Consider the following 26,946-nt stretch of genomic DNA (forward strand, 5'->3'; position numbering starts at 1 on the left):
AGGTACGTAGTGGCCTGTCAGGTACCACAAGCTATGGGGTATTAGACAACCGTTATCTAATGATAGTCGCTCAGTTTTTGCTATGGAAATGCTATGTCTCATTTCCTAAAATGTCTTCACAAACGAGTAACAGATGGGTACACAAGACTATAAGTCGGATTCCGCTCGGGGCAATCAAAATTCGCTCGCCAAGTGTCTCCTAATTTGATCATAGATTGTTGTTCGCCATTAATAACCAACACCATTTGCAGAACCATCTCACCTGGCAGGGCTCCAAATGAAAACCATAAAACGCACATCAAACAGAGAGCAAAGGGGTACGTTAACGTTTTATGCAGGTATTGATCAATAGAAATTGCATCAATTAATGGATAGCATCAATTATTGAATAATCTCCAAGGAACTGGTCGAGAGCAGCAAGTTCAAAGCTAAAGTTAGGTCGAACGAGGCTCGCAAACATTTTTTTTGTATAAGATGATGACACCATCTGCAGTGGAACTAAATGAAATCTCCATCGCGAGGTATTCATCCCCTACCCGCCCCAACGGCGGCGCGTCGGCCGGCCGCCGACTCCCGGGTGGCTGCCCTCCCGACGTCCCTGAGACGACCCAACCCCACCACCCATCGACCGGTACGACTGGGCTGACGTCACTGCCGTCCACCTCGAGAAGGGATGGGTGCGCGGTACATTTAAGCATTAAACCACGACGCAAGGTGAAACTGGCTCTTGGGTAGGGGAGGGAGAGAAATAGAAGAAACAAAAACGAACTCATGGGAAAGTGGGAAAGATCGATTGAAGTTGAAGTCGAACCGAAAAAATAGAGAAAGCTTTTTAGAACGGAGACGTGTCTCATATATATATATGTATGTCTGCATAAATATATATATATGTATATATATATATATATATGTATGTCTGCATAAATAAATAAATATATATATATATATATATATATATATATATATATATATATATATATATATGTATAGCATTACTTTTAAAATGATCTATACGCATATCTGTATATTTATATCGCCATTATTGAGGACAGAGGTGCAAGGGGCAGCTATAAGAAACCCATAAAAGAAAAAACGGTACACTTACGATGAAACGTTTGGAGATCCACACGATCTTCAAAAGAGAGAGAGAGAGGTCGTTGGATCCCTTTGCTGAAGACTTAGCGGAGCTCAGATAGCCTTACCGTAAGTGTACCGGTCTCACTTTTATCGCTGTCCTCTCCTTATTTCGGTAATGAAAATATTATTACCGTGTGCTACGACTGCTTTCGACTATTATAGATTGTGGGAAAGGAGGTTAGGAAATATAGTATACCACTATAAATGCATCACACCGGCCGGCCCTCACGTAAGCCCTCGCCGTTTCGCCCCGAATAATCAGTCGGCTCTCCTCCTTCACCCCAGCCCGTAGGTGGGAGTGAAGACGCGAGGATGAAGGTCGTGTCGGCTTCAAAGGTTCAACGGTCTTGTGTGCCAATGGGGGCGGGGAGTGAGAAGAAAAATGTTTTCGAAGAGTGTAGAGGGGGGACGAGGGTCGCATGGGTTACCCACCGAGTCGACCACCTTGATCTTCTGCCGGACTCACTCCCAGCAATATATCCAATTCCAACCGCTCGCTACGTACTTTTTCACACAGGTTTGAAATATTGTCATTATCATTTCAAGCTTGAGACGATTAACTTATTTTTTACCGAAAAAAGGTTTGTGCCCTTTGATATCTATGCATTCCATCGGGTAAATACAAATTCATCCTTAGAATTAGCTTGCAAAAATGTATTTTACTCTTTCTACCAATGACTTTAAAGAAAGAGTTTCATAAATATTTACTGTGGATGAATCATAATAAATTGTTGATAGCTCTACTCTGTGCAACGCCTTCACTTAAGCAAGAGAAATGGCAACAGAAGCCCACAAGAAAATATTCTTTAATGGACACGACCGATAGAGTTACCCGTCGTAACCCGATGATGTTACTATTTAACATATCCAGTCGTTGCAATAAAGGGTTATTACTTGTAGAATCACAGATTTAATTCTCTCTATCAAATCAGTGTATTGACGACATAATTTCACATGCATGTCTGCCATGCCCGTACTTGTCATTCTGAATTATCAACTCATATTTACGCATTCATAGGTATCTTTGTGTTTATGGTATTCTTACTTATTTTCTTCTTTGCTAATAATTATTGTTGCTCAAGTAAAACCCGAATCCAGCACTTAAACTAAATGTAAACAAGAAATATGTATAAAATTGAAAGTTTCCACATCGTCCAGAATCATGACAAACATTGTTTCTTCGTTATTCTTCTGCTTAATGTAATTATTACTTTATATATTGTATCAATTTTTAACTCCAATGCCTTATTTATTTTTTATTCGATCTCGCACATAATTAAGTCATGCCTCTTATGCAACAAAATGTTATCACTCAGCCTATTCCAAGCGGGTATTTTCACTTTAACTAAAGTTTTTTTAGCGGAAGCTTGAACTTTAGTAGTGGTTAGGTTTTAATTGTATCACGATTCATACAACTTATGCTAATTGCCTCTTCATATATTGTTTCATAAATCTTATACATATATACACTCTCATACATACATACACTCTCATCGCAGTAATTCTGTTATTGTATGGTACTTATACTCCCAAACTACGATTACATAAGAATCAAGTAAAGAAGTAAACATTGGAAGAGAGGGAATAAAGATATATTTTTACGCCATTCACACACATACCTGCACACATACACACCAGTCCACGAGAATAAATTCACGGCAGATGAACACGGGGAGAAATTATGCAGACGTTTGTTAGAAAGAAGTTCGGTGGAGGCAGAAATTTTTTCCCGCAAGAAACAATGAAAAACCGTTTTCCCGTAAGAAAGTGTGAATTTGGCCTCCAGGTAACACCGCGTCGTAAACCGGCATCTGGTTTACGCGCCCTCCAATGAAAAACCTCAGACCTGCCTAAATGAAGACTCTCCAGGTAAAATATTGAACTTTTAATTAAAAAAGACTTCCATTGAGCTATTGTTTGGAACAATAAGAAGCGAGAAGAAATCCTGAATAATCTATTACAGCTGAGAGAAACGCTTCCAAGGAATTCGGCGATTTGAAATGCGTCAGCTGAGCTTTCGAGCGATGAGAATCTCTTCCATTTCTCTCCCTCCGCTAATTAGTAGATCATATTGTTTAAAAATTAAATTAAATATTTTTCCGAAATTTTTACAGGATAATGTAATAATTGAACAATAAATGTTTCACAGACTGCGCCTTTGTGTTTCAAAATATCTGAAAGTCAAATAAGTTACCGAAAACAGGATAAAAAACCTTCAACCTTTACTGCGTGAGTGAAGTGGCCAACCTGTGCGAACGCATTCGACGTGCGAGTTTCACACATTCAGGGTGAAGGAGGTTTCTTTCCCTAAATGGACTGCTCTTTCCCGAAACACCTGTTACCCGGAAAGTCACATACTCTGAATTTAGCAGGAATTTTACGGAGTATTCGCCTGAATTTGAGCTTAAAATCTTTCCGCTAGGGGCTATATGCAACCAAGGTTACCAAAATGCTAAAGATAGCGCATATGTTTCAAGTAGCACAATCGAAGCAAAAGTAAAAAAATCACTGAAATAGATTGTTATTTAATTATGAAGAAGCACTCACTGTAAATAGTGATTATTTCTGAAATCATGTGTCTATATAATGTGCAGTATAAATTGAGCGATTGAAAATTTAGAATCTTTACAATAGAATTTATCGATTTTGATTACTCGATACAACCAGCGACGCTGGGAATTTTGCATTCAAGTCTTGAATGGTTCTCTTTAGAGAGGACAGACGTAAGTATATTAACAAATATACATTCCGATATTTCAATAAATACCGTTCTTGCAGAGAAAGGGTATGGCAGAGACTATTGCAAATATACCTCGCAAATTACGTGTTACTGAGTCACTTAGGCAATTGATTACTTTCTGCATAAAAAGGACTCTTACAATTATGGTAAGAGAGGGAGCAAGAACCTCTACCCTCGCAATGTACCGCCAACTTTCAATTGTTACCAGCTTCATAGCTGAAAAGTAAAAGTCAATTAGTACGGTTTTATAACACCATGAAATGCAAAACTCTCATCCGCTTTTATTGCCGGCATCAGATACAATCAATGTTTTATCTTCTTAATTTTAATGGCATCATCCCTTGCATATCGATATGTTCTTCTCCACATCAATTTCCGGAATGGTCAAATGGAAATTTTGTGAATCGTCAGTGCGTAAACAACGTCCGCTTATTCAAAAAGTATTTTTTTTCAGAAAACCTCTTTCAAATCATTACTAATGATATCCATTGAAAAATGTTCCACCATTGTTGCTATTTCTACTAATATCGTTTTAATAAGATATTACGCACGTGAATATCATTTAGCTACGATAAGTTTCTCTTATTCTGACGTGTAATTATATTTTCTTTAAAAAGAAAGAAACAAAAAATAAGTAATTCGTATTCGTAATTTAGCTCCACTAAATGTTGAAAATATAAAATTATTAACGCTGCACTTATATTGAGAATCGGTTTTTAATATTTTAAATCAATCACAAAAAGTATAAAAGCTTCTACAATGCTTTAACTAAAACAAGTTCACAACATAAATGTGTGAACGCCTGATGCGAGCAGCAATATTTGAACTGTTTTGTCAGAAACTACGTTTTAGGACCAACCGTAATGAAATAATTTATTTCTTGTTTTGGGAAAAGGAAAGAGTGAAATAGAGCCCTTGTGTTGTGGCAACAAAATGAAGACCCCGAAAACTAAACAAAGAACTAGAGGCACAAAAAAAGCCTGCGTCACCAACAATCGTTCCGTTTCTCTCTTTATTCCGGGATAAGAATGGGGCGACCTGCTGACCAATATAGCCAGCCGCTAGACCGTCGATGGGGAGACGGAAACTTCACCTGAAGACGAAAAAAAAACGAAAATATCAGGCTCCTGGTAAATTCGCGGGGAGACAGGGGTGAGGAGAGACGAATCGGCACGGTTGGGTGATGGGTGGGCGGGGAGAGAGAGAGAGGGGGAGAGGGTAGAGTGGGCACTGGAAAATGCCTCGCCATCTTTTTTGCTCATCCTCGTTCCGTGACGGGTGCTCTGAGGTGAACCCACCTAGCCCCCAACCTCGACTTCTCTCTCGTTCAAAACCCTTTCCCTCACTCTCGGCTCTCTCTCTCTCGCTGCTTCCCAATCCCCTACCGTGATAACCGAGTGCACGCTCAGCACTGCCCCGGTTCATGACTCCTTCCCTCAAAACACCCACTCCACCGCACACGATTTACTTTCCCGGAAATCTTCGTGGCGTCCAATTATAATCGATGGTCCGTCCGGCCACCCGCGGCGCATCGTCGGCGCGCCTGCCGACCGGCTCATATGATCCAAATCGGGAGACGGTGCTCCGGTGAAAGGATCGTCAAGGTGTGCGAGGGAGGGAGATAAGAAAATCGCCTCAAAACTCAACGGCGAACCGTTGATTGACTGACGGTTGATTCACTGGTGGGGCTACAGAAAGAGACAATGACCGGCCGCCCTATCTGAACCTGAATTTCTGAATAAAACAGCACGTCAGGTATACCCTCTCTTTCGTTTTGAGGGTGTTGAACTTGCGGCACAAAAGACGTTAATATGCGCATTATTTAAATTGCGTTCATTCCCCCTGGAAAAAAACCTCCTGGGATTAAATACGCTAGCTAACGAACTACAAAGTTTAAGTCGCTATGGGGTAGGATTGGAACATATAAATCACAGAATGATTGCAATTGTCCACTAGTTCATGAATTGATTTCTGACAAGTAGTAGTTTTCACGTGGTTACTACATCATCTTCAGGAATACTTTTTCGAGGGATAAAAGGAGAAGTAAGAAGAACTCTACCACCTCCTTCCTCAACACCCTTCTCCCTTTCCCACCCTACTCTCTTTCTTTCTTGATATAAGTGTTATCAACACGACACTTGCACTCATTCAGCACCTAAAAATAATGTAATAAGCATTGAACCCCTGTCGGAAATACATTCTTTAACTAGGCAACTACAGCTGGAACTACCAGTAATTCGTACAAGAAATTAAATTCTAATTGTTCTGCCATTAATACGAAAACAAACACAAACGGCAAGCACAATGTCCCGTTGCGTAAACTCACACTCTTTTCACTTATCCTGGCTAGCAGTTCCAGTTTTTACTGATTGCCCACGATTTTTTCATGGTAAATACATATGTTTTTTCGTCTTGAAACGAAGTAAAACTCATAAGGAATTTTTAGTTCATATCTAAACCTTTAATGGATAAGGCCTGTGTCCACCCACACTACCGTCGTGGTGTTCAAATTTTCCGCATCCGCGAATTTCACAATCTGCCTCCTTGAGTCGATGAGTACTCTCGCTACGGAATGCAGCAGCGTGTCTTAATGAAGAATGCTAATTTACCAAGATTAAGAAATTTCTCATTCGGGATAGCATTTCCGAATATTCAGGTCAAACGTAATTACTTCGCATTATAAAAATGTAGATTTCGGAGAAAAGTTTAATCTATATCGCTGTGCCGTCACTAATTATAGGACTCGTTTCAGGGATATACACGGCGAATGGAAACACTCAATAAATCAATGAATTATTATGTTGCGGCTACAATCTAAATTTTGTTGTTTCAGGCGTAACTTTATGGAATTTGCATGACATATTGAAATGTAATGAAATAATTGACTTTGTAATTCCACACACTTCCACACAAAGTGTGTGGGATCACAAAGTCAATTATTTCGTTACATTTCAATACAATCTAAAAGATTATAATTAAAACTAATTATGTAATCAGGAAACTAAACTTTTAATTTCAAGAGAATTTCTTTATCTACTTGCATATTCAATGATTCAAAGGATACGATATTTTACTCTAATACTAGAAATTCAAATAATTATGATTAGGTATATAATATAAGTGTTATGAGTGTAACCGCATAAACATATTATTGGTGAAATATAACTTCAACCTCGATCGTGCTATGAAAGCTCATTGAAATGCAGAATTTATTTCCTGGAAAATAACTGATGAATCAGCGTTCTCTAAACACTCCCAGTGTTACTTTATACGTATTCATTCACAGTTTTAACGGAAAAAAGAGTGTCTGCGGAATAAATAAATATTCTCAGACGGGGCTGATTGAAATATTTTATTCCAAAATGGTGTAGGGTAAATAAATAGTTGAGTCATAAAAAAAAAGGTTTACAGCATACTGTAAGGCCTAATACTTATCAAATCCTGGCCAACCTCCAAATCTTACGCAAAGAGGGTATTTTTTTTTGATTCCATAACGGGAAAGTTGAAGTATGAATTTATTTGAAGGGAGAAAATCCGTTTGTGCAATTCAATACGCGGCTGTTCCCTTTCTTATCCCCTTTTATCACCGCCAACGAAACAAAAGCCCAACTGGGAAAGTACCCAAGAGCGATAAATATAGGGTTCAGCCGGCCAGCTCCGCTCTCCGCGACTCATTCACCCCCTTCTCCCCTGTCATTCTTTCCCCGTTTACGTCATTCTCAGGTTCACCGCGTTTCGTGCAACTTAATGCGAGTCGTGCGCTCCGCATAAGTTTTCGTCCGCGCGAAGATCTCGTAATTCCCACGGGCAAATGTAACATTACTCCCCGTTTTAGCCCTGACACGAGGTCGGATGAAATAAAATGTTTCCGTGGGGGGGGGGGCGAGTACGGTGAAGTGGGAAATGCGAGTGGGCGTCGTCGCGCGATGGGACAGGTGCCGCAGTTCGTTGATGGCGCGTCCGCCTTGGCTCCAGAACGCTCCCCAGCGACCGCGGGTGTTTTTATGGGGGCGCGTTCGACTGAACCACGAGTGATGCGGGCGTAGAGTTGGCGCGACGACCACGTCCTCCAGATGTCAACAACCGGAGTCACCGAGACTGGAGCTGGGGCACTACCTGAGGAGAGGGAGGGGGGTGGGGCTGCCAGCTAGAGGGCATGGGGGCAGTAGGTGGGTGTCAGGGAACAGAACGGACAGAGAAAAGAAAGAAAACGACGGGGAATACTTATTTGAGCTGTGAGTGAGGCGTCCCTCAAGCAACTCTCCCTGTAACCACGGGGAGCATTAATCACTGTTACCTCCCCATTGTCGCAACATACCCCGCCACTTATTGTCGTCTCGCATATGGTTGTTGATCAATAAATCTGATTCCCGATTCTGCAACGTTAAGACATTAATGGAAAAGATGTGGTTAGACACATACCTATACGCCAGACTAAGTCCAAATACATACATGCAATTAAGGCATTATTAAAGATCCGTATCCGATGGGAACAACAAAATTTAGAAAGGCATGCATGCAATGCACTTTTTGGGCGTAATGTAATATTTTTTTGTGATTATTAATGGTCCAAAAGTCATTTCGTCTTCTGTTGTGATCGACGACATTCCCTAAATTCATTAAAATCGAATACCATATGCCTCCTCATTAGCTTTTAATGAAGTGAATAAGTATCTTAACACGCATAATCTTAAATTAGAGACTTAAAAAAATACTACAAATAGCATTTTCATTTAAATAAATGAATTTTAGGGTAAATAGTATGGAATCCAATATCAATTAAATTATAGGAATTTCAATTAATGATGAAAGACGGCACTTTGCTATCCACATAGAATTTTTTTTATTACGACCTGAAACTGTGTCAAATTCAATTAACCCAGGGCAGTATTATTTTATAGAAAGGGACTATTTTCTGGTAATCGGAAGGAGCTAAAAAAATCTTCCATTGATATATTTTGGGGGGGCGCACTGCAAATATATTTCCTAGTTTCTACGAAATAAGTCCGGAACTAATGATTGCTAAAGTAATTCCAAACTTCAAACGATCATTTCACTTAAGAAGTTATCAAGTTCCACTGAAACAGTCGACAATAATCCTCGAGCATTATCCATCGTTGCAGAAGAAAGATGGTCGCCACGCTTTTAACGACTTTTGATTTTTCTAAGAGTTTTCCCTGAAGTATTAGATAGCCATTATTTTCCTCCATACATTGCATGACTAGAGTTTTAATTTGTAGTTTCTCTAAGTGAACCTGGAATTCCTGTTATACTCTAACGCGATGCTGCATAAAGTACATAAGATATCTCAAATTTCATTGAATTCATGGCAAAATGCATATTGTCCGCAAAGCAAAGGCTGTCAGAAGAATTGATACAGAAAATGAATACATTGTGCAACTAGGAAATAAACTCTGAGAAATCAGCCACCATTATGGCCATAAAGTGTCACCTGTGGTGAGTGGATTAGTTTTGGATGAACCCTGAATTGGATTGAATGGTAACCTATTCATTGCCCAGTATTCATGTAACCTTTCCTCCCTAACCTTCCACCGCTCACCCATAAGCCACTGAACATTTGTCAAACCTTCCAAAACCTTCCCCCTGCCACACACCCTGGCGGTGGCTTTCAGGGTATATATAAATAAAAATTAAATAAAACGTGGAATGCCACTAAAATGTTGGTAAATCTTGCAAAACGTGGATAACTCCTATTGGGGCGACGAACGAATTTCTCTCTTTCTATTCTTTTCTCTATCAGCTATATCATCAATTTTTCCTCATTCTGTCCTCATCCTGTGTCTCACAAAGAATATTTACCCAAACAATTATTTTATCTATGTACGTTGCAAGCCACCGCTAGGGTGTGTGGCAGGGGATGAATACACACGAGACTAATTTTTACCCGAACATGACCCTACCGCGGTCGGAAAATGTTATTATGATCCCCTATAGCTCGTGGAAAAAATGACATCTTAAATATATCTGTTCTACACTTAATCCCTCTAATTTTATTAAAATGATTTCTCCTACCGTAGTACGAGGGGGTAATAATACATTTTTGATATCACTGCTAAAGATACACCCTTCCAATTAATGCAAGAGCTTCAATCTGTAATTCAACCTTTGCTCCGTGAGTGATTCCCAGCCTAGCTGCTCTAATATTTTGGATAAGCTACTAAGTTTATCATAACAACTTTTTACCAATTTAGCTCCTCTACACTACACGCGATCGAATTCGGCATTTGATCCAACTTCCTGAGGATCCCATGTACTTGCATCATATTCTAAATGAGGCCTAACCAGCGACAGATGACATATCTCTTTGACTTTTTCTTCACATTTACCTAGTACTCTTCTAATAAACATTCGACTGCTTCGAAAACACATAAACCATTAAACCACTTCCATATCTGCACCACTAGCACGACGGTAACTTTCATGAATTGCTCCAGCTCGTGCCTTTGGATCCGATCCGCAAAGCCCGACGGAATAAATTTCCCCGATCACCTCCGCCCGACTTAGCACCGTTAATTAAAGAGCGCGGGGCGACGGTTCGGTCTCCCCGCTCGAGATATGCATAAACCGGTTCTCATATGTCAATGAATAATCGTGTTCAACCTCATTCCAAAGGAGCGAACGCGTGTTCGAATCTAATGGAAGAGTTTCCGGGAAAATCAACTCCATCCCGACGAATGGACATCCGTGACACCACTCAATGCTGTCGCATGTATTTTCCGCGCGAGAGCACACTCAATGCATTGAGCGATACGTGTCGCCGTTACGCCGAGCTTTGTGACAACTACGTGGATTGTGTTTTTATATAAAATTTCCATTCGTAATGACTTTTTTCTATATTTTTGGTCCACTAAATTCCATTCGCTTTCCTCGACAGGACTCGCGGTTTTAAGCCCCACTCAGTGGAATTACACCAACAGTAATAGAGCAGGAAGAAATAAAACTATGCATTCCATTTCATGAAATTTTTATTCTCAAGATCGCAGTTTCAAATGATTTTGCCATTTTTATAATTTTCTTCCTTACAGTGCTTGATTTATGTAGATGTAGAGACTTTTACATGGACTTGCCATCTAATAATGACATTTAATACGAACTCGTGTCACGAGAATAAATATTTTAGGGATGGAACACATGAAGTGGAATTTACTTTCCTCCCAGATCATTTTTTAGCCGTTACTAAGGCAAACAAAATATTTTATCAGAATGTATTACCTAAACCTGGGGCAAAAATAATGGTTCGCTACTAACAACAAAAATTAGAAGCTCTTTTGGCATTTATTAAGTATTAAAGCTGTGATAGATCAGATTGATAAGGTAATAGTTACTTGACAATGTCACGTCATGTACTTGCATGGATGAAAATTTTCACTATTTTCAATTAAACAAGACGGAATATTAATACTGTTTAGGCAGTGACCGAGATTGAGATTTAAGAGGAAAACGCAATGGTTCTGTAGAGTAGGAAATAGTAACTATTGTTTCTAACACAGTAAAATTATTTTATTATTGAAATAATTAAAAATCACGATAAAATCAACGAAAAGTACAATTAAATGAGAATAAGTAGTTAAAGGTTTGAAAAGTTACAAAAAATAAAAAAAATATGTTTTATTCGTAATTAGTTTCAGGAAGAAACTTCAGTTGAAATTGTATCTTAGACACTTTGATTTGATGGTTAGTAAAAAACATAAAAGAAAATCACGAACCGAGCATAACTCTTGTGCCTCCTGCCAAGTTTTACCACTAAGCACAGCCAATGACCAGGATAGTTAAGGATGTGGAATATATAGAACAGAAAATAGCCGAAGGCCTTTGAAATAGAGAGCTTAGGTTATAAGAAGATTAGAATGGCATTTATTCCACCTAAATTACGGGTTCTATCAGGAGGTCACTTAGGAGGGTGGTGATCTTACGGATACTACGTGGTTGGCAGGGGGTGCAATGTTCCCTTTAATTTCGAAAGCCGCATGAGCAATTAACTGGAGAAGGACGCGTCATTTTCCTCCAGGGTTATAATGGGTACATGGCTGGCTAAAGAGATGGGTATTTGAGCACTGCAACGTGACTGGAGACTTAATTGTGTACATATCCCGACCTGCCTCTTTGGGTGGATGATAATGTGTTTCCACCCGCGGTATCCCAACTATAGCGGGTGTCCCATGTTTTGTGCTGGTGAAAGAACCTTTCTAGAAAATTGAGAACTAAAAACCTCATCCCACAGGCACACCCATCCCTTTCCCTTCCGTCTTTCCGGTCTCTCTCTCTCTCTCTATCTCTTTCCACAATTAAACACTCCAGCGTTGAAATTTCCAAATTTGGATCCACGGGTGGGCCTACAGGTTAGCACCAGACCGAATCTTCATCAGAGGCCCTGCCCACAAACGGTGTCAAGACGAGCCCTGAATAAAGTTCCTTTACTTTTCCTACTCTCTTAAATTCCATCTCGCACCCATTTTATTTTGCCTAGGTACTCGTCGCCCTGCTCTCTTCAAAAGCGTGTGCATCACCAGAGGAGTGGACCACTCACGAAAATCATCGTCATCTTCCGTCTAATTTTTCCCGTTAAGAATGAATCGTAGATATGACTATAGATAGATGATAAATATGACTATACTGCAGGCATGACAAATATGTCAAACTTCATTAATAATCAAATAAGGCATTGTAGTTAACTATTCTGGTGCCATTATAAATACTGGTGATGTTTCCTCCTCAAAATACTCCAAGTTAAATAGCAAGTGAAGCGACTAGTTACTGTGCCTATGAAACTGCACCATCAGATTTTTAGAGAGATTCGAGAATGCTATGGAATATCATGAGACTTTTAATGTTCTCTCAGTATTTCTCCTGTACCCATCTTCTCATTACTTAATTAAGTCTATTCATGACGTCGTTACAAACATTATTAGCCTGCACGCCGAGGTGGCATCATTCCACGAAGGGTTGCGGATCCGCAATCACAAAGACCAATTTTCTTAAAGAAAGGCAAGGTTACATAACGTTTGATTTCAGAGGCTGAAGGAACACTGCTTCATTTGTGAATCACATAAATCATATGCCTTACATCAGAAATATTATGGTAATATTGCGATGATAAAGCTGTCCACCCGATTATAAAATTTTTCAGAAAACGGAAGTTATGAGATTCCCTAGGAGTGGAGTCAGAATTTCATGCTAAACGCATACGCATTAAGTTTTGCGGAATATTTTATAAACTTGAACAGGTTTTTAAACAAAATGGACTAAGTAGAAGAGTCAGGAAGAAACAAAAAGGAAATTTACGAAAAGAGAACATTGGTTGCTGGATCACTAGCGCAGATACGTAAAGTCAATATCACATAATTCTTTACATTACCATTCTCCCCATGGCGCTAAGCTTTGTTTGGTTTAGAAATATGCTCAATTGGTAAATACGATGGGCCAATCGGGGATTCCTTAGCTGTAGTCATGGAGGATTGAGAAAACTTACAGGGATGGAATTGAAGACGAAAGAAGTATTTAAAAATTAATTCCGATTATTTCCAGGAAAACATCCGAAGAAGAAAAGTGGGAATAAAACAGATGAGCCGCGGAGTGCTGAAGTGTTTTGAAAGGGCTTAAAGGCCATGGAACAGGAAAGAGCGAGGGGGTTAAATAGGCATAGGCATAGAATCTAAAGAAATAAATTCCTCAGGAAAAAAAGTGCCCATGTCACATTACATGTGATTTATAGGTTTACCATCGGGCGCAGTAGTTAATAGTGGCCATATATAATCTACCTTCAAAAGCTACTTCAAAAGCTAGTTCAAAGAGGACTTAGCTTTTTCCTTTCAAAAAAGGACAGGGGAGAATAATGTGACAGTTCAAGAAAGAAACACTATAATAAAAGCCTAGCACCTAACCTGCCACATATTGGGCATGCATATTGATGACATTCATGAGAAACAGCCCAACAGAAGAAATTAAGCTTTAAACATCGATAGATTATGCTTTTTTAGTTCAAAATTATAAAACCACCTTTCGATTTGCACGAATAATAATTCAACTACAAAGCGAAATATAAAAATAGAAAAATGATTTTGGCTTTCGTTTGTGAATTTCTTTCCAGCTATCGCAATCCACCGTAGTGTTTTCATTACTTTTATCTAATCCATCACTATTAAGCACGTAGGCATTTACATTTTGCCGCAATGAATGCAACATCCGCTGTGAGCAAATAATCTCAGGTTAAAAAACATTGCGTCAGTCATAGCGCGTGCGTTGGGAAAATATTAAGTGCATCGGGGCTTTAGAAAAACGCTCTCTTGGCACCGATCTCTTTCTATGGCTGAGACTGTCATTCGACAGAGACCCTCATCTATTCCTTGGATGAAGAGAGTAATTTCCCTCCTCCGTTCCCGACCACCTCACTCAAAGTTGTCTTCTTCCTCTCTCTCCTTCTCGCTGTTTTCCCTCCTTCGTCACTCTTTTGCCCGTTGCCTTCCTTTCTTCCACCTCCACCCCCTCCGCAGACGAGAATCCAGGTTGGGGCGTCGGGGGGAAAGAAATGCCCACGGGTGCAGGAGGACAACGCGGCGCCCTACTTGCGGCCGGAGGAGTGAAACTCATTCTGATCCATAAGAGACCGATCATACCACCACCACTGGCTCTCGCCGCCGCCTCTCTTCCCTTGATCCATCTTTCTCCACATTGGCCTTCTGCCTGCCCCAACCCTAGGCACACCCTTAGGGGTGATGCGATGATGAAAAGATGCCTGATGGTTGGAGGGATCCATGTAAAGTAAGATCTGGTGTGATTGGGGTGTAGCCATTCCCCTCCGCCGGTGTCAGATGGATCGGAGAGAGAAGAAGCATATCCGATGAAATTTAGGTAAAACTTAATGGTCCCCGCCAAGTTTTCATCTTTATTCCCACCACAAAAAACGGCATGTGCAGAAGTTAGTGAACGAGGAATAATCGACAATGCGGCATTGTAAATAATTCAAGGAAAATTACGCAGATTTCTTAGGGAAAAACCTTATAAATCTATTCAGGCAAGCAACAGGAATCAAGACAAGAAATTAACTACAGTGAAAAAGTCTACTAGAGAAATCTTTACCGATAGTACAAGCTACGATTGGTTAACGCCAAACAAATTCATCATCACATGTATTAGAGAAGGACATGGAAACGTTACTGAGCCAGATTAGGAACGTTACTAAGCGAGCATAATGATGAAGAGTGAGACATGAAATAATTACTACCCTTATGAGTACCAACACACTCGTCTCCAGAAGGAGACCTTCCAGTTTACCACGTAGGTTCTCAGTGACGCCTATCCAACTCAAAGCAGTAGCACTTGCGGTGACTCTTCCATTTTACGGCTGCGATAATTCAGGTATTCCGAGATGAAAACAAATGAGGAATGTTACAGGCTGCGGTGGTAGAGGAAAGGAGGTCGGTTGGCGATATACGGAAGGAGACATCGTGAAAATGGGGATGAGAAAATCTCGAGAGTTAGTGGTATGAAAGAGATGGATGAAAGAGTTGATGAAGGTGGAATGTTAGAGAGGGAAAGGAAGGAAGCCGTGTTCCACCCTATAACAAAATACACTGTGACCTAAATAAAATACTAATATAAAAGGCAGTATATATTATATTGAAGTGATCTCTTTCTTTCATTTGATAATGTGAAGGTCGGAAAAGAAAGAAATACTTGGTTGTTCCACATATATGTGGAACAACCAAGTATTTCTTTCTTTTCCGATATGAATCGCTTCCACAAAGTGACGCCTCAGACAATTTTATTCATAATGTGAAGGATCAATCAATTAACTCTGTGATTATAATATCTAACAGTAGGTAGATACTCTGCTGCTCAATTTCCCTGAATTAAGGAACATAGGAGTGTGGGTTCTTGAGTTTTCTGAAAGAAGATACTAAGAAAATTTTTCATGCCGTATGAGTCAAGAGAAAGAGGAAATAGTTGCTTAAAGACTACTGTAAAGAGATAAAATATCCTGATAATTGTCTTCACATTGACATTTCATGGAGCACATGCAAATACGAAAACATTTCCATAAAAAACAACTATTTCATTTGCTTCAAGTATCTGAGAACTATTTTTATAGATTTATTCTACTTTTCTACAGTAAACTGTGCGCAATTCCTCTATAAAAACAAATATAACGTGAAAACGTTTGCCCGAAACTTTAGGTCCAGCAACAGGTTATTAAAAATTAATAGCAATATTTCTTTTTAATTTAGCCATTTTATTATGTACGTAGGAAGACTTTGACGCGTTAATATTAATATGATTTACATGATCCAATAAATTAACCTAGACAAATTAGAGACTAAAAATAAGAAGCGAGATATGGCCTTTTACTTTGTAAATACAAATTGGTTATGCAGGTCTTTTCAGTCCCCCCAGCGAGAAACCCGAGTGGGTACCTGCTGTTAGAGTCACGAAGTCTATAGTCATTTGTATCATAAATATCGCTTAATCTTGACCACCTGTCCACAAAATGCCTCAATGCCCAAGGCTGGGATCAAAATCACAGCCTTTGATTTAACAGACGACATCTTCCACCGTCTGGCATCGCAAATGATATTCGCCGGTGGGTTAAAACTAACAGAACCGAAGAAAAATTGCCTAGAACATGCAACATGGCGTGGTTTTTGAATTTCGAAGGAGGATTTAACCTAAATTCACTTTTCAAATTGAGGAAGACCTATGCGATCAGTGAGAGGGGGATTCAGTTCATTTCAATGCATCATCACGATTTAAACTATTTGAAAAATCGCTGAATGAAGCTATTAAAACTGAAAGTCCCTATAAATCTACATAAAGTTGAAACTGAAAGTCCTTCCGCGAGAGGATAAACGTCCACACGAGAGTTAAATTAGTCAACAAATGAAAAAAAATTACAGATGTCCTGCAAATTTTACTAATCCTGAACGTTGTACACACGGATAAGATTAAAGCGAATCGTAAATCATTCAACCATTAATAAAAAATATACGGAACGAAGTACACGAGACGAGATTGCATGTGAGTGATTCAGCCCGAACGAATAAATCACAGACATGACTCTCTCCGCGTCAATTCCGACGCAGCCCCGCTCTGGGGGGGCAGGCTGCGGTGAATGTCAAGAGCGCCACTCACACGCACGACGGACGGCAAGCGGCAAAATTGGTCAAACCCCCCTCGCTTGCTATCTTCTCATGCAAATATCGCCCCGAAAAGGAAACTTTCGAGAGCCGCGGAATATTTCAATCATACATGCCCTCACCTCCACCTCAACGTACTCCCTCCTGCTTCACAGATGTGTACACGAACATACCCTCAGTCCGCATTCCTAGCGAAGTGCTTAGCTCATCCCCTTTCACTAATCCGTGAATTCCCTTTCTTCCACTGTCACCCCTTTGCTCACGCTCGCACACACTTTGATCCGATAACGAAGAGTCCCAACGAGTGCACGCGGGGATTCACACGTGAATTCGCCACATCCTGTTCGATATTCCTTTCTCCGTGAGTCAGTTCCCTCACTAAACCTGTCCCCTTGCCCCAGACTGCTCATATGAACCAAGCCGACGGGAAAGGAGAGTAAATAAATCATGGCGTGGGGAAGGAAATGGGTTGGAGAAAGACCTATGCATCGGGGCATATGCGTGTTTTTTTTGCACACGCATGTTTATTTGCACATTAATATCTCGAGTTATGAGTTTTTTATTCTCATGATTTCTCCCCAGTCCGATATCCACGGCCTCTACAACTGACGCCACCACGGGCAGATTGATGACTCGGGGATGCTTACATTCGGGTTAAAAGGAACACGATGAAGAAGGAAATAAAAAGATTCAGATGCCGCAGAGAGATTATGAGGGCGATAGGGAAATGAGAGGGGAGAAATACGTTCATCCGAACTTAGCTTAAACTTGATCCCGAGATAAGGAAATATGCCCCGATGCCCCGTTACCATGGAGATGAACAATTCCCCCTCGCTTATTCTCCGTTGAGTGTCTGGAAGTACTCCTTGGGGCGGAAGGTAAGAGACCGTCGCGGAAATGTAGCGTGCAGCTTTATTACTTAGCCGGGGAATGATAAATAAATTATCAAATTAATGAGAGAACTTGGCTTAGATTCCACCAATGTGACGCTCGTCAAATACATAAGCGAAGGTAAATAAAATGGATAACTTTACACTGTCAACAACAACGCCCATAATATCGTCGATATTAAGGACCCAACATCTCTATAGGACAATCGGGTAAACATTTTGCTACGCTAGAGCAAATGAATAAGCATAAAAAATATACTGAAATTGCGAATATTTCTCACAGCTATTGCAACATTATCTGAAAGGGGTTTTTTTTAATATATACTAATTAGGATAAATGAGAATGGATGGTTGCTCAAAATCTTGTGCACTTATGTGTATAGAACATGAAATAGTGAAGAAAAACAACGAAACTATTCCAAAGAATAGATTTTTTTAAATCCACAACCATATTTTGTCATCAGCATCTGATGATGTCAGTCCGCGTGTATTAAAATTACTCCTGTGGAGTGTGGCTTGGCCATGAAGGAATTCCATTCAAAAAGGGAGGGGTGACTGCCAGCGAGAGGGCATGGTGGCAGTAGGTGGATGTCAGGGAGCGGAATTGACCACAAAAGGAAAATAAACAAACGATTGGGACCACTTATTGAAGCTATGTGTAAGGCGTCGCACAGGAAACTCTCTCTATAACCACGGGGAGCATTAATCACCGTCCTCTTCCCATTGTCGCAACATGCGCCGCCACTTATTGTCGTCTCGCATATGCTCGCTGATCAATAAATCTGATTCCCGATTCTGCAGCATTGGGACACTAATGGAAAAGATGTGGTTAGACACTATACCTATCTGCCAGACTAAGTCCAAATATATACATGCAATAAAGGCAGCATTAAAGAGCCACATCCGATGAGAGCAAAAAATTTAAGCTTGCATAAATGTAATGCACATACCGAATAAAGTAATTCAATTAACCTTGAAGAGTATTCTTTTTTACAAAGAAACTATTTTTGGCATTCGGGAGATGAAATGTCTCCTATGGATTTATTTTTTATTACAGGGATAGACTGCAAACATGGTTCCTTGTTTCTATGAAACAAGCTAGTGATTGTTAAAGTATATCCAATTTAAAAAAGATTATCTAGTGGAGTCATCAAGTTCCATTGAAACTGTCAATGATTATCTTCGAGCAGCACTCATTCTTTCAAAAGAATAATAGTCGTCACGCTTTTCATTTTTGTTTACTTTGTCTAAGATTCTATCCTGTATTTTAAGATAGCCGCTAATCTTCTCCTTAAATTCTATGACTACGGTTCTCATTTTTTACTTCTCTAATTGAAACCGGCTTACCTGTATTACTGTAACGTCATATTTGATCAAATGCGTACGATATCCCAAATTACATTGCAGCCACAGTAAAATGTATTCCTTTCCGTAAAACATTGGCTGTCAGAAGGATTATCAAACGAAACGAAGACATCGTGCACAATCTCGAGCTGAAAACTAGCTGTAAAAAATCATCGTTCTAAGTAATGCATGACCATTATGACCAAACAATATCACCTATGGTGAGTGAGCAGATTCCGGATGCAATCTGGATTTAAATTTAATTCACTAAACAGAGTTCACATCCTCAAAGCATCTGATAATGATGCTTTGATGACGTGTGTTATCATATCCAATCCTTTGTATCCATTTTGCATATGACTTGGCCGTATCATGGTGGAATCCAACAAAGTAAAGCCTGAGACCGTGTACGTTTGAAGCTTGTTTAGTCTCATATGAATTTGTCTCGCAGGTGATATTTCAAAACAGAAATTAAAATTTTTTTAGAGTAATAATATTCAAGGGTAAAACTTATTTTAGTCCGCGTCCGGGTAACCGTCAATAACAAATATTATCGGTGAGCAGTTCATTATTTCATGTTTTCTCTTTAAAAAAACAGCTCCTACTAATCGAACGATTTTGAAATACTGGAACAAAATGATCGTATTGAACACCACCGATTCGAGATTCCATGACAACGCTCTCCGTAAAGTACAGATCATAAAATGAGAAAGGCTCGAGGTAGAGAAGTTCAGAAAAGAATCTGTCAGTCCTGTTTAGACAATAGAAGGAACTACAATTTGCCTCATTGTTCACCGGTGAGATCTCTATAAAGTGCAAATAAATATCCGTATATGCGTAGGATAACAGCGTAATGTCTTCATTTTGAAAGATCACCAGGAGATCCTTCATGCCAATGTTAGCGTCTTCGGGTAAGTCGATTACCACATTTTCAAATCACATATGGTTAATTAAAATATCCGCTTATCAGAATGCTCTTCTACTGACACCGTCTCGTGCGTGGAACTGGTTACGTGTAATTTCAATGTTTGCAATGGTGTGGAATATTATAGCATTAATATTATATCCAAAAACCCTTTGGGATGAAGTGGTTACTTCTCCGAAGTCAGGACATCGCGATTCTTGCCTCTTATAAACTTAAGACGCACATAATACAAAAGACCACAAGCGCTTTATAACGAAGAAGCAATTACATATTTACCTCAAATAAGATGCATTCATAAGCATCGAATGAGTTAATGTAAGCATTTAAGAACACCAAATAAAGAGGGCTGCCAGACAAAATGACGAAAGAGATATCAGGGAGAGATAAATGAAAAGAATTATAACTAGGTGGGGAAAAATTGAAGGCTGAGATCAGCCAATCTCTGGATTTAAAACAATTGATTGAAACAAAATTTATCATCAAGTCAATTATAATATCTTTCTCACTTCATATTCGCTACAATTATTCCATTTATAGAAGTATGACTTCCACAACAGTCTCACAAACATTTATTATAATAGTCTCATTATGTTTTTCTCCAATTACGGTATTGGACGACCGAGATATCGAGCCATTTTTTTCAATGCAATTAATATTCTCCAGATTTGAAGCAATTGAAATGCCCAAAGTTGATACCAGTATTTATTTTATGAATTTAGAATATTAACCTCCATTGCTCAGTAGCCGACGAGGTAGACTAGGCGGACAAGCCGGTCGTTCTTGAATGGAGGAGCTGTTCAGTCTTTCAGGTAATACAGATTCCATGACCTGTAAAGCTTTATTTTGGGCTTACTTTTGTGGTGCAACTTGACATTGTCTGACATAATTCCTAAAAAATCAAAATTGTAATACTTTAAGAAATGAGTAGTAGCTTGTAAATATAATTTTAAGACAAAATAAACTCTGACCATTGAAATGACAAAGATGCTGACATGGCGTATGAGATCATGGAAAGAGGAATGCAATCATATGTCATCATTTTGTGTTTATTAACCTTGGGAATACAAAGCTCACATAAATAAATATTCCTTGCCATCGACCTTCGCAAGATGAATCGGTAGTTTTGTGTCTGTCATTTCGTGACAGTATAACCGTTGCATGAGCAAACAATGCCTGTGCGAGTGTAATCGTGACGTTCTCATTGAAAAACTAAGGTTTTTACATATTATTTATAAGTTAAATGAACTGATATAGGAAACAAATGGATCTAATAGTACCTCTCACATCTTCGGTACAGTTTGTACCACCTTTAGTACGACATCCTTCCACAAGCAACCACAAATATACGGTTGAAATTGGCTGGGTATATTTCCTTATTTTCTATTTAGGAAATATATCCAGCTAATTTCAACCGTATACTTGAGGGTGCTTGTGGAAAGATGTTAACGTAAAGGCATCAGAGAAGTTGTTTCACACAACTTAACTTCGGGAATCTTGAGACCGGAAGTGCCATTAAAAGTGATATATCAGTCCCATTGCAAAGTTACAACTAGTGGTAACTTGATTAGCCTCAAGCAATACTATCTCTAACTTTCATCCTCTCTTGTGTTTTGCCCTAGAGGAAAGTAGGCGTGATAAATAGGCTCACCCGCATATTTTTTTAGTTATATTCACAAGAGGAATACATATAATCATGATGTATTTTTTAAAAGTGAGGACACTTAAAAAGGCCGTACCAGCAACTCACTCAGCCTCTCTTGATCACTGGATTCATTACTGCCGTATATTCCATCGATTACAATTTTCCTCTTTTAATTAAGTGGAAAATTGTAATAGTCTTCGTCTGAGTTATTATGGAATAGTTCCACCACATCACACCTGAATCTGTAATTTATATTCCATCAATTCCTGCCATTTAATTCCCCACTATCTTTTACTTTACACCATGGGGGTATAGGGAGACGATTTCACATCCTGACACCGCGTACGTGCACCAAGGATAAAACAAGTCATGGACGCAGTTTACCCCAAATACACCGCTTTTCACGAAGTGATTACTTACTGCAGAGAGAACTGGGCCACCACTTGTATACATTACAACGAAGCCTCATATATTGGTTACGCCTTGAAACACGCATATACCGGCGCACCATATTGAATTCCACTAAAAATGAACGAGAAATTTAAAAAATAGACGTTTTTAAGAATATACCATAAAAAGGAAATCCTACCATCAAGCTAATTTTTTTCGTAAAGATGTAAAAAAAACATATAAATATCATGTAGTAAGTAAACACTGAGTAGGCTCATTAATGCATTTGGATGTTCACGAATTCTAAAACATTTAATACGCATGTCAAATATCTATAACTCAAGAAATAAAATAAAATTTTATTCTCATCATTTGAGTGCAAATAAAGTGCGTACCAAAGTCGAAGAGATTTGTTCTTTAAATATTTTATCGGCTTTTAAATACCTTTTGCCTGCCGCCACCCTCTGCTTACATTTTTCTTACACATCTCGGAAAAGTACAAACCTTGTATCTGCACACTTCAACTGAAACGCCCCATTACCAATAATCATTGGCAATAGGATCTTTCACTTAAACACTGTACTGATGAATGACTATCACTATTCGTCAAAAAATCCCCCTCTAATAGACACCGACGAGTCGTATGTTAATCCAGGGAGAATATTATTCAGTAAAACCACACTTTCTTATAATAATAACAATAATATTGCATTCAAAATAATCTTAGATTTTCGCCTAAACTGAATCGTTAGGAAAATTATCAGTTTCGCAGATATATAGATGTAGTCCGAGGTATTATTCATTAAAACAGAAATGCAGAAGTCGTACGGAGAGACATAAAATTAAGTAGAATCTTACTTAAAAGTGTAGGGTTCTCGATGGCAAAGGATTTCAGATTGATCTAACAAAATAGGAATGACTACATTTGCTTCAAAAAGAGGTGCTCTTTTGTTAATTAAAAATGCAAAAACCCGAGAAGTATAAGCGATCTAATTCCTCTCGCCGCAGCTCAAGTGCGAGTGCATAACCTTGGTTCAAATCGTCGAGCTCTGACTTCACCACAGAAAAATGGCCTACTTGGATTCACTTCATTCCATTTTTTCAAAGGAATTTTTCAATCCCCGGCCTCTCCTTGTTTCACCGATCTGGAATACGAGCGACTACGTGAAAATTTAAACGAATATTTGAGGTTCTGAGGAATTGAGTTTGGAAAGCGATATCGAACGTCCTTGGCATGACGAATCGTATAAAACACTTTCCATAAAAACAAAAAAATGAAATGAGATCATTTGCCCCCGAGCAAACTTTTGCGGTCACCCCGAGTGGCAAACAGCATCTTATCTTTCTAAGACGATTGAGCCAACGTCTTGCGCAGCCATCACTTGCCTCATAAGAATGGATTCGTACTCGCTAATTTTAGCTCCTCGAATGAAAATCACTTTCAAAATGTTTTTGTATATCATGGCATTAAATTCGCCAGTTTGACAAAGGTAGCCCCTTCGAATGTATACGTGGTAAACTGAAAGGGATATTTTAAAATGATAAGTTAAAAATAAATATAATAAATTAGAACAACAAAGCTATTTTGAATTTATTCTTGATAATTATGAGATTGTTTTCCAAAGAAACTGCGGGAGATGCCTCAACAGTAACTTTTAACGGAGTCATCCGCTAATGTGCATTTCAATGCAACAATTTCAGAGTGTAAAAATCATTCGCCCATCCCAGTCAAGGCGAATGATTTTTACACTCTGAAATTGTTGCAATGAGATTTTTTTCTTCAGAGATGTTAACAAAATACTCATTGCCATTGTTGTAGGAGCGGCAATCAAGTAATAACGAGGGAAGAGTCCCGACATGTACAGCCTTGAAGGAATTGGGGTACCAACTAGATAGCGTGTACCAAAGCCAACATGGAATAGTAACTTTATCCACTCATTAAAAAATATTTTTATAAAAATAAGTCATCTTTTCCGATTTCATATACATGAACATACGACAGGCATTATTATCAAGTAAAAAAATCTTAAAATATTTCAACGCCCAGAACAAGCATTATATTGAAATACATGGACCTCTCTGACGCGGATATCTATCCCTAAGTTAGGGAAATAAATGTTGTTACCGCTGCTGCAAAGGTTACTTTCGATACTACAAACCTATTTTAATTAAAGACCGAGTGTTTCAGGTAAGAGAAACAACGAAAACTTCTATTTATTTAAATCAAGAATTATTCAATTCCACTTGAAAATAACAGTGTAAATGTTTAGCGTAACTTGATGTCATTTTACATTATAAGTTCCGCGTAGGTATAAAAATATCCCATGTTTATATTCATTGGTTTTGGCCATAATAAAGAAAAATTTCATGTAAAGGAAGTGAACGGTAAAGTTTTCTCACGCGAGAAGAAAGTATTTCTTGAAACAGGTCATATGGTATATATCTTAATGTTTTTATTATTTACCTCCAACATTCACACATGGTTCAATTTCGGCGAAATACTTGAAAAATTTCGAAGAAAAAATTGAACCCTGGAGTAAATGATTATTTAAGGGGAAAACTGCAACGTGGGCAGTAGAAAGTTAAAAGCATTTGTACTTAGACAGATAGTAAGAAAACTTTCTTTGAGTATTTCCTAATCTGAAAGAACGCCTTTTCCCGTTAATGGAACGCAATATGCGTAAATGGTGAAGATCTCATTTAATGAAGGCACAACACAAAAAATGTATTCCATTGGCTTTCACGCGGGAAATCATTTTTTATACGCGTCAGCACTTTTAAAAGAAGAAAAAAAGTTTTTCTAGTGCCTCGTTTGGCGAGGCATGTGCCCCTCAATGAATCGTTGCGGTCACCAGCAATCTGAATGGAGAAAAAACAAATGTTTTTGCTGAAAATTTCCCAGCAAAGAACTTCATGACAACTGCCAGTAATTAAGTAATAACACAGACGGGTTTTCCAAGTTCAATTTAAAAAAATGCAAAAGGTTACATCTTTCTTCGCAGCTTATAGCTGCAGCTCCTTTCATTACCACCTCCAACTTTATATTTCCGTTTAAATTACCACTAAAAACAAATCTCCTCTGGAAACAGGTATCCGATCGAACTTATTCAAGCACCGTTTTCCAAAGCCTCTTTATGTAGCTAGGAAAAAGCCGTACGAATGAATGGTGCTCGCCGGAAATCCCCCATTTTTCCCTCGACCATAAACGGATGACTACAAACCGAGACAATACTCCACGCTAAATCACAAAGGGGGAGAAAAAAGTGAGGGGACGGATGAAACCAAAGTGAAAGCCACAGTAAAAGGGTAAACTCCAGATGAGTTGGGGGCCGTGTTACCGTTGACCGAGAGGGTGCTGAAGGGCTGCTCGTGGTGTTGGAGTGAGTCCCAAGACCTTAGAAGAAATAGTCTCGGATGGAGGATCAGGAGTGCGGGAGGGAACCGGTCCGAGTGTCCGGAGGAAGAGATTGGTGAGATTCCAAGTGGGGTATACCGATCGTGAAAGGTGTAGCGACCGGCTGCGGTATGAGACGGGAGAGAAAAGAGGAATTGGTGACGGGAGAGAGAATTGGTGGGGGTCAGAGATCGCGGTCTCAATTCGTGGGGTAAGGGAGTTCGGGCGCGGACAAACCCGTGGGTGAAAAGCCCAAGATCGTAAGATCGCACGGACTTTCCTCTTTACCATCTCACTCCACTCTGGGCCTTCCCCCGACTCTTGCCGACGTGCTCCTTTAGGCCCGAAAGCGCGAGGGAGCTCAACGCCCGAGCGCGCGAGAGAGCTCAACGCCCGAGCGAGATCTTCTTTCCTCGGGAAATAAAACACGAAAAGAACCTCTCGAAATCGTCGACCTCCCATTACCGTCTTGCCATTTGAAATGGCTCTTTTTTTAAATGCACCCCGAGATGCTTTGCCCCGCTTCCCTGCCTTTCCGAAGACATTCCCCTTTTTTTACGACCAGTTGGGAGAAGGAATCTTCTTCCTACGGAAGAGGAATCGCCCGACATTTACAATACCGTGAAAGGTGACCATGCACCGACTGTGCACTCGACTATTGGTTTATTTTCATTCCCCTAGAGAGTGAGTGCTTCGACCCTCCCTTTCTCCAGCAACCTTTTGCTCATCATTTTACGGCGTTCAATATTAGCTCTTCAACTGAGTGACTCGTCATTTCTCTAAAGAAGACTTCACTTTTCTACACATTTCCGACATCCCTACACAGGGACAAAGCTGGGAGAAAGATGTACTAATCGCAAACTTATATTAATATTTACAGTAACTCATACACACTGGGACAAAACAGACGGCAATTGATTGCCATTCATTTGATTTTTCATTTAATCACAAAAATGTACCTCGGAAATTAATCCAAAGATATTATGAGCCATCAGACTACACTTAAAAACTAAGCAAAATGACCATGGTGAACTATCAAGAAGATCACTTCAAAACAGCCCTATGATGCTCCAGAGTTACAAAGCTTATTTAAGAATAAATATCCTTGACACTAGAATTAACGCTTGGGAGTTGGATCACGGTTGCAATGCAAAGTATCCACCACAGTTATCGCTGTCGCTTGAACGGTATTTTAAATAGCATAAAGTGCATGAGAGACAAGCGAACGCATAACTTTAGTAATAATAATGCGTTCAGCTTATTGTAGCCTCGTCTATCCACAACCGGAAGATTTTATCACCTAATTCTCATTAAAGAACAAATGTAAATTGAT

The sequence above is a fragment of the Hetaerina americana genome, unplaced genomic scaffold (assembly GCF_022747635.1).
Source record: "Hetaerina americana unplaced genomic scaffold, ioHetAmer1.1.p SCAF_7, whole genome shotgun sequence".
In the NCBI taxonomy this organism is placed as follows: Eukaryota; Metazoa; Arthropoda; class Insecta; order Odonata; family Calopterygidae; genus Hetaerina; species Hetaerina americana.